Source organism: Herpailurus yagouaroundi, unplaced genomic scaffold (assembly GCF_014898765.1).
Source record: "Herpailurus yagouaroundi ecotype Mexico unplaced genomic scaffold, PumYag 323, whole genome shotgun sequence".
Lineage (NCBI taxonomy): Eukaryota > Metazoa > Chordata > Mammalia > Carnivora > Felidae > Herpailurus > Herpailurus yagouaroundi.
The window spans coordinates 678,255-688,322 of record NW_024412540.1 but is presented as its reverse complement, the minus strand read 5'-3'; the positions used below and the strand labels follow the sequence as shown (position 1 = coordinate 688,322).

Sequence of the window (10,068 nt, the reverse complement as noted above, 5' to 3'; positions counted from 1 at the left end):
GTAGGGAGACATGAAGTGACATTTATCTGCCTTGTGTGTTGGCTTCTGATCCTAAACAAGTTTGAAATTTGAGTATAATTCACTTAAATCCCATTATTTCTATACAACAATTAGGGCTTTAAAGAATTACACAGAGATGCATTTAAAATGGATATGGTTCTTAGGGTACCTGGGTGGCTCAGTCGATTAACCATCTGACTTCAGCTCAGGTCATGGTCTCACAGTTCGTGAGTTTGAGCCCCGTGCCAGGCTCTGAGCTGTCAGCACAACTTTGTCAGCCTGCTTTGGATTCTGTGTCTCCCTCTCTCTCCCCCTTCCCCACTCATACTCTGCTTCTGTCTCTCTCTCTCTAAAATAAAATAAACTTTAAAAAATGGATATAGTTCTTGAAAAGTATTCCAAGAAAGAAAATGAGTATCTAGCATGTGCTAGATGCTCTGACCCACTATGAATTGCAACAAGTGAGCCATGGTCATTTTAACTATGTGTGGTAATTGTCACAGGGGTTTTAATCACCTTTAAATAGTTCACGCTAAGCTATCAGCTCCGTTGAAACACTAAACAGCTACTTAGCATGATGTCCTGCTTAAGGTGAAGATTCTGTTTAACTAACTGTACATGCTGCTGTAGACAGAGGCAGAAAGCACCTAAACACAGAAACACTTTAATAGCACATTGCAATAGTATCTAATGACTGATGACAGACTGTGAAAAGTCATTTACCCTGGGTACTTATTTGTTATGTTTTTTCAATGTTTATTTATTTTTGAGACCGAGACAGAGCACGAGTGGGCAAGGGGCAGAGAGAGAGGGAGACACAGTATCTGAAGCAGGCTCCAGGCTCTGAGCTGTCAGCACAGAGCCCAATGTGGGGCTTGAACCTATGACCAAACTGTAACATCATGACCTGACCTGAAGTTGGTCACTTAACCAACTGAGCCACCCAGGCACCCTTCCTTTCACTAGAGGCATGAATCACCTGCTCTGAGACCAGTTCCCCGCAGTATTAGATAAATGGAGTGGGATTATGTTCAGACACTATTCTAATTTCATCTTCAAGGTCCTTAGCAGTGCAACAGGTTAATAAGCAAGACCACAGAACTGGAGGAAATACACTTCATAGATGGGCTCTACTCTGGACACTCATTACATGTATAAAATTTGGTGCTTTCATGAGTGACGTTGGGGGAAAAACACACTTAAATATAAAAATAGACTACAAGCTCTTATTCATGTGTTTTAGTTTAGGTTTGGATTTTTTTCTTAATTGGGGCTACCACCAAGTAGAAATACAAAGTCCTTTTGGGCTTACCTATCTTAATTATCATTTTATTCAACAGCTTTTAGAACTATTTGATTTTGATATAATTTCAAACTTAGAGGATAGTAGCAAATAGTACCAAAGTAGGAATAGTAGGAATAGTACCAAATACTACCAGTAGTACCAAAATCAATTTGTTAGAAATTTATCCCTTCTGTTTTATTCTCATTCTCTCTCTCTCTCTCTCTCTCTCTCTCTCTCTCTCTCTCTCACACACACACACACACACACACACACACACACACACACACACACAATTTGAGAATTAAGTGGCAAAAGGTCCTTCCCTAAATACATCAGCGCATATTTCCTACGAACAAGGATGTTCCCTTACAAAACCACAGTACAGTTTTGAAGATGAGGAAATTTAACTTTGGTATAATATTATCTAATCCACACTCCATATTCCAATTTCGTTTATTGGCCCAGTAATGTTCTTCATGGCTCCTTCCTAGCACAGGATCCAATACAGGATTATTCACTGCTTTTGCCTTGTATCTTTAGCTTTCCTTCCTCTGGAACAGTTCCTCAGCCTTTGTCTTTCAAACAATACTTCTTTCAAACAATACGTACCCTTCCAGGCCCCCTGCCTTATTGGTGTGGTTACAAAGGACTAATATAGCGCCTAACCACTAGATACCCACAGTCAAGGTGGAGAGAAAGACCTGGAGACGATTAGGAAGCACACCATGAAATGTGCTGTAATAGAAGGGTAAGTTAGGTTCCTCCCATTTTTATCAGTTCAAAACCCTTGTTCTCTAGATCCTTATTTGTTTTCTATCTTCATAAGAAAATACATTTATAGCCAGAATCATCATTAGCCAAAGTTATTTGTAAAATGTCTTTTAGTTCAAGGAGTTGGCCAAAGTTATGTATGTATGTATTATGTATGTATGTATGTATGTATGTATGTGTGTGTGTATGCATAAGAGGGTACTATATGTATATAATACAGTATGTAAATATGTGTACATATATATGTGTATATATGTATGTAAGTATACATGTATGTATGTATATATATGAGGGTACTATATGTATATAATACAGTATGCATATATGTGTATATATATATATACATATACACACATACAGTAGTTTATGGCAATGCATGCACACACAAACACACACACACACACACACACACACACCAAGTTGTCTTTTCTTTCCTTTCCTTATCTTTTCTTTCCTTAGAAACAGAGATGGCTCTTTTAAACAGGAGATGTGCTAAAATTGCTATTTTTAGAAACAAAAAAATGTGACCTGGTAAAAAGAACCATGTCTCTTTATAGTTAGAAAGCTATATTCAGGGGAAGAGCCAAGATGGCGGAACAGCATGGAAATTTTTTGTGTGTCTCCTGTCCATGAAATACATCCAGACCAACACTAAACCATCCTACACACCTAGAAAACTGATTGGAGGATTAACACAACAATCTGCACAACCTGAACCACAGAATTCAGTAGGTATGTGGTGCGGAGAAGTGAACTTGGGGAGCGAGAAGCTGTGAAAGGTAGGGAATCACTTTTGTGGACAGAGAGAGGATGGAAACTGGGGAAGGGAGGAGAATACAGGAAAAGCACCCCTCCCCAGAAGTAGCTGGAGAGAAAGTGGAAAATTGGAAACAGTCGCAGGGACTAAACTAAACAGGGAGAAAGGAGAAAGGAGAGTGATTAAATTCCATTAAGACTGTAAACAAGGGGAACACAAAGGCTGCAGCTCTGCAGCTCGATACCTGGCAGTGCTCTGGTGGGAAGGGCGAATCCCCAGGAACAGAGTGGGGTCCAGGAGGTTCTCGGGCCACATGGGGAAAAGCAGTTCCACTGCTGGAAGAACATTTGGTAGAGACTGTTGAAGCCACCTGGTCCCAGCAGACCCCAGAAGGTGACCACATTTGCTGGTGCTGGGGCAAGGTCATTAAGGGTGAAGCCTGATGCCAGATGTGTGTTGTGATTTTCCGTCATCCCTGAAACACTGCTGCTACACTATCTCCCAAACATTTTCTGGGGCCAGGTGGCAGCTGGCCGCAGTCTTGGGGCACAGGCAACAATAGGGTTCAGTGGGCGTTTCTGGGTGTTGCCGATATTTGGCCACTACTCATTCGGCCATTGCTCAGGGAGACCCTCTCACAGAGGGCCGGAATGGGTCAAAGATGCAGTCCTTCAGAAATAAGAGGCCAGGGAAAACAGCTGCATCTGAGACAAAACTTGGGAGAGAGGTACTGCCTGGGGCCTGGTACAGAGAGTGAAAAAGCAGGGAGTGGGCAAAAGCTGAAGACAGAGGATGGGTGCACAACTGCTGATCCTGGAGAATAGACTAGGTAGCTGGGTAGCGCCATTTTCACTGCTTCTGCGCATGCCCACCTACGGGCTCCACAACAATCCACCTCAGTAGGCTAGCAACACCATCTAGCGGAGAACTGAGCCATTACACTGAGCTCTGCCCAACTGGGCCAACCTTGCTCTTCAAGAAACAAGTCTCACCGCTAGCTTAATTTATGGACTATAAAGACTTACATAGACTGACTTTTAGGGGAAAATGAAGCAATTTCAGTCCTACTTCAATCTGTTAGCAGGTTCATCTATTCAATTTTATTTATTTTTCCTTTTTCTCTTTTACAATCCTTTACTTTTTCTTGAATAGAGAAATAATTCATTTTTATTTTTAATTTTTATTAAAAGTATCTTTCTTTAATTTTTATTATTCTATTTTTTACTTTTGTGTAAATTTTTTCAAATTCTACTTTACTTGCATAATTTTATTTTAGTCTAATTCAGTGTATTTCCTTTTTTTCTTTCTTTTTATTTTTTTCTCTTTTTCAATTCTTTTCTTTTTCTTGAATGGACAAAGAGGAATACTTCATTTTTATTTTCAATTTCTATTAAAAATATTCTTATTTAATTTTCATTACTATATTTTTTGCTTTTATGTAAATTTTTTTCTAATTCTATTTTACTTCCATAATTTTATTTTAGTCTAATACAGTGTAGTTTTTCAAATTTTCATGATTTCTTTTGTCCCTTTTTTCTTTATCTTTTTTCTCTTTTTAATTTCTCTTCTTTTTTTAAACACAGAAAATGAAAAATTTCACATTCATTTTTAATTTTTAATAAAAATATTTTTCTTTAGTTTTTTCTACTATATTCTTTACTTCTGTGTATATTTTTTCAAATTCTAGTGTACCTCCATCATCTTATTTTAGTCCACTTCAGTGTATTCATTTTTTCAAATTCTCAAAAAATTTCCTTTTTTTTCTTTTTCCACCCCTTTTTTAAATCTAATCTGTCAAACCACTTTCAACACACAGACCAAAACACACCTAGGATCTTGCATCATTTACTCAATTTGTGTGTGTGTGTTTAATTTTTTTAATTTTAATATTATTTATTTATTTATTTATTTATTTATTTTAACGTTTATTTTTGAGACAGAGAGAGACAGAGCATGAATGGGGGAGGGTCAGAGAGAGGGCGACACAGAATCTGAAACAGGCTCCAGGCTCCGAGCTGTCAGCACGGAGCCCGACGTGGGGCTCGAACTCACGGACTGCGAGATCATGACCTGAGCCGAAGTCGGCCGCCCAACCGAGCCACCCAGGCGCCCCAATTTTTTAAATTTATTTTTTTAATTTTAATGTTTCTACCTTATTACTTCCTTTTCTCCCTTCAAAATAATAAAATGAAGGAATTTCCCCAAAAGAAATAACACAAAGAAACGACAGCCAGGGATTTAACCAACACAGATACAAGCAAGATGTCTGAACCAGAATTTAGAATCACGATAATACGAATACTAGCTGGAGTCAAAAATAGATTAGAATCCCTTTCTGCAGAGATAAAAGAAGTAAAAAATAGTAAGAATGATATTAAAAATGCTAAAACTGGGCTGCAATCATGGATGGATGCCATGGCAGTAAGGATGAATGAGGCAGAACAGAGAATCGATGATATAGAGGGCAAACTTATAGAGAATAATGAAGCAGAAAAAAAGAGGGAGATTAAGGGAAAAAAGCGTGATTTAAGAATTAGAGAAAGCAGTGAGTCATTAAAAAGGAACATCAGAATCATCGGGGTCCCAGAAGAGGAAGAGAGAGAGATAGGGGTAGAAGAGTTCTGTGAGCGAATCATAGCAGAAAACTTTCCTAACCTGGGGAAAGACACAGACATCAAAATCCAGGAATCACAGAGGACCACATTAGATTCAACAAAAACTGACCATCAACAAGGCATATCATAGTCAAATACACAAAATACTCAGGCAAGGAGAGAATCATGAAAACAGCAAGGGAAAAAGAGTCCCTAACCTACAAGGAAAGACAGATCAGGTTTGCAGCAGAACTATCCACAGAAACTTGGCAGGCCACAAAGGAGTGGCAGAATATATTCAGTGTGCTGAATCAGAAAAATATGCAGTCAAGAATTCTTTATCCAGCAAGGATGTCATTCAAAATAGAAGGAGAGATTAAAAGTTTCCCAAACAAAAATTAAAGGATTTTGAGGCCAGTAAACCAGTCCTACAAGAAATTTTAAGGGAGACTCTGTGAGGGGAGAGAAGATTAAAAAAAATATATATATATATATATTTTATATATATATATATTAAAGCAATAAAGATTAGAAAAGACCAGAGAATACCACCATAAACTTCAACTCTACAAGCATCATAATGGCAATAAATTCTTATCTTTCAGTGCTCACTCTAAACATCAATGGACTCAGTGTTCCAGTCAAAAGACATAGGGTAACATAATGGATAAGAAAACAAGATCCATCTATATGCTGTTTACCAGAGACCCACTTTAGACCGAAAGACACCTTCCGATTGAAAATAAGGGGATGGAGAACCATCTATCATGCTAATGGTCAACAAAAGAAAGCTGGAGTAGCCATACTTATATCAGACAATCTAGACTTTAAAATAAAGACTGTATCAAGAAGTGCAGAAGGGCATTATATCATAATCAAGGGGTCTATCCACCAAGAAGACCTAGCAATTGTAAACATTCATGCTCCAAATGTGATAGCATCCAAATATATAAATCAATTAATCACAAACATAAAGAAACTCATCGATAGTAATACCATCATAGTAGGAGACTTCAACACACCACTCACAGCAATGGACAGATCATCTAATCAAAAATCAACAAGAAAACAATGGCTTTGAATGACACACTGGACCAGATGGACTTAACAGATATATTCAAAACAATTCATCCTAAAGCAGCAGAATATACATTCTTCTCCAGTGTACATGGAACGTTCTCCAGAATAGACCATATACTGGGACACAAATCAGCCCTAAGTAAGTACAAAAAGATCAAGATCATACCGTGTATATTTTCAGATCACAACGCTATGAAACTCGAAATCAACCACAAGAAAAAATTTGGAAAGGCAACAAATACTTGGAGACGGAAGAACATCCTACTAAGGAATGAATGGGCTAACCAAGCAGTTAAAGAGGAAATTAAAAAGTATACAGAAGTCAATGAAAATGATAACACCACAACTCAAAACTTCTGGGATGCAGCAAAGGCAGTCTTAAGAGGAAAGTATATAGCAATCCACGCCTTCCTAAAGAAGGAAGAAAGATCTCACATACACAACCTAACCATACACCTTAAAGACCTGGAAAAAGAACAGCAAATTAAACCCAAAACCAGCAGAAGACAGGAAATAATAAAGATTAGAGCAGAAATTAATGCTCTCAAAACAAACAAACAAAAAAAAAAACAAAAACAAAAAAACAAAAAAAACCCAGTAGAACAGATCAATGAAACCAGAAGGTGGTTCTTTGAAAGAATTAACAAAATTGATAAACCAATAGCCAGTTTGATCAAGAAGAAAAAGGAAAGGACCCAAATAAAATCACGAATGAAAGAGGCAAAATCACAACCAACACGACAGAAATAAAAACAATAATATGAGAATATTATGAGCAATTATATGCCAATAAAATGGGTAATCTGGAAGAAAGGGACAAATTCCTAGAAACATATACACTATCAAAACTGAAACAGGAAGAAATAGAAAATTTGAACAGACCCATAACCAGTAAGGAAATTGAGTTAGTAATCAAAACTCTGCCAAAAACCAAGAGTCCAGGGCCAGATGGCTTTCCAGGGGCATTCTACCAAACATTTAAGGAAGAGTTAACACCTATTCTCTTGAAGCTGTTCCAAAAACTAGAAATGGAAGGAAAACTTCCAAACTCTTTCTATGAAGCCAACATTACTTTGATTCCAAAACCAGAGACGCCACAAAAAGGGAAAACTATAGACCAATTTCCCTGATGAACATGGATGCAAAAATCTTCAACAAGATTAGTAGCCAACCGGATCCAACAATACATTAAAAAAATTATTCACCACACCCAAGTGGGATTTATACTTGGGATGCAGGGCTGGTTCAATATCCGCAAAATAATTAATGTGATTCATCACATCAATAAAAGAAAGGACAAGAACCATATGATCCTCTCAATAGATGCAGAGAAAGAAATTTTGTATTTGACAAAATACAGCATCCTTTCTTGATAAAAACCCTCGAGGAAGTAGAGATAGAAGAAGCACACCTCAAGATCATTAAAGCCTTATATGAACGACCCAACGCTAATATCATCCTCGATGGGGAAAAACTGAGAGCTTTCCCCCTAAGATCAGGAACAAGACAGGGATGTCTACTCTTGCCACTGTTATTCAACACAGTATTGGAAGTCTTAGCCTCCGCAATCAGACAACACAAAGAAATAAAAGGCATCCAGATCAGCCAAGAGGAGGTCAAACTTTCACTCTTTGCAGATGACATGATACTTTATATGGAAAACCCAAAAGTTTCCACCAAAAAACTGCAAGAATTGATTCATGAATTCAGCAAAGTTTCAGGATATAAAAGCAATGCACAGAATCGGTTGCAGTCCTATTCACCAACAATGAAGCAACAGAAAGAGAAATCAAGGAATTGATCCCATTTACAGTTGCACCAAAAACCATAAAATATCTAGGAATAAATCTAACCAAAGAGGTGAAAAATTTATACACTGAAAACTGTATAAAGCTTATGAAAGAAATTGAAGAAGACACAAAAAAATGGAAAAATATTCCATGCTCCTGGATAGGAAGAACAAATATTGTTAAAGTGTTGATACTACCCAGATGGGGGTGAGGAGAAGGAGGGGGAGAGGTGGGGATGGGTGGGGTGGGGGGGGAGGGGATGTGGAGCAGCCAGCCTGAGCTCAGCGGAGCCCACGTGTGTGGCTTCCTGTGCTCCGCCACTGGCTGAGAGATTCGGAGGGGCCCAGGGAAGGGAGGAGGAGGAGGGGGAGGAGGGAGCGGGAGATCTCGGGCTTGTAGCCAGCCGCGGCTCTGCTGCGATCCCTGTGGGGCTGGGTTTTTTGGGGGTGGGGGGCGGGGGGGCTCAACTATGGAGGCAAATGGGAGCCAAGGCACCTCCGGCAGTGCCCACAACTCCCAGCACGACCCTGGTAACATGTTTATCGATTGAGCTGGCAGACGTCACCAGATAGCCTTAGAGACTATTTTAGCAAATTTGGAGAAATTAGAGAATGTATGGTCATGAGAGACCCCACTACGAAATGCTCCAGAGTCTTTGGTTTCGTCACGTTCGCAGACCCAGCAAGTGTAGATGAAGTATTAAGTCAGCCCCACCATGAGTTCGATTCCAAGATGATCGACCCCAAAGTTGCATTTCCTCTTGGGGCACAACCCAAGATGGTCACAAGAACAAAGAAGATATTCGTAGGCGGATTATCTGCGAACATGGTGGTGGAGGACGTAAAACAGTACTTTGAACAGTTTGGCAAGATGGAGGATGCACTGCTGATATTTGATAAGATGACCAAAAGGCTCAGAGATTTGGCTTTGTTACGTTTGAGAATGAAGATGTGGAAAAAGTCTGTGGGATTCATTTCCATGAAATCAGTAATAAAATGGTGGAATGTAAGAAAGCTCAGCCTAGGAAAGTTATGTTCCCACTGGGAACAAGAGGCCAGGCCCGGGGACTGCCTTACACCCTGGACGCATTCATGCTTGGCATGGGAATGCTAGGCTACCCCAACTTTGTGACAATCTATGGCCGTGGCTACCCTGTATTTGCTCCTAGCTATGACTATCAGTTCCCAGACTATTTGCCGATTTCACAAGATTCACATAAATTTCACATAATTTTTATCAACTAGCTCTTAAGAGAGGCATAACAAAGTGGAGTTTGCTACCATTACTAGACAGAGGACACAGTCCCGGTCGGGGCCAGCCCCGCCACTGTCCATGCCTGCTGAGACTGTCCTGGCTGCCCATTTGAACCAATGTTCTTTTACTCTTTTTTAATTCTTGGAAAAGACTCATGTCCTCATTGCTTCACTCAGTTTAAAAAGAATTTTTTTTTCTTGTGCAGTCTCCTGGCATTTTGCTTCTTGTACCCAGCGTGAACATTCTTCCTACCTACCCCAACTTCCCACCCTCACCTGGAATGTAAGAGTACCAGAGGGAAAATTCTTACCAACTTTGTAGAGCCTCCTCAGGGGAGTCCAGGAAACAGGCACAAGATTACTTTAAATATTGACCAAATAAGCTTCTTGTGGTATTCCATGGGGTGGGCTTTTAGTGCTGATGGCTCACGGGGGTTGAGGATATGTGACTTGGAGCACCTATGTCCTGTAGTGGACATTACCGAAAGTGAACACACACACACACACACACACACACACACACACACACACACACACA

At 39.4% G+C, this 10,068-nt stretch overlaps 1 pseudogene; it reads left to right on the top strand.

Annotated features, from left to right (window-relative positions):
• The first annotated feature begins 8,746 nt into the window (after nucleotides 1-8,746).
• Nucleotides 8,747-9,521, top strand: LOC121021845 (RNA-binding protein Musashi homolog 2-like; annotated as a pseudogene).
• Nucleotides 9,522-10,068: the final 547 nt, after the last annotated feature.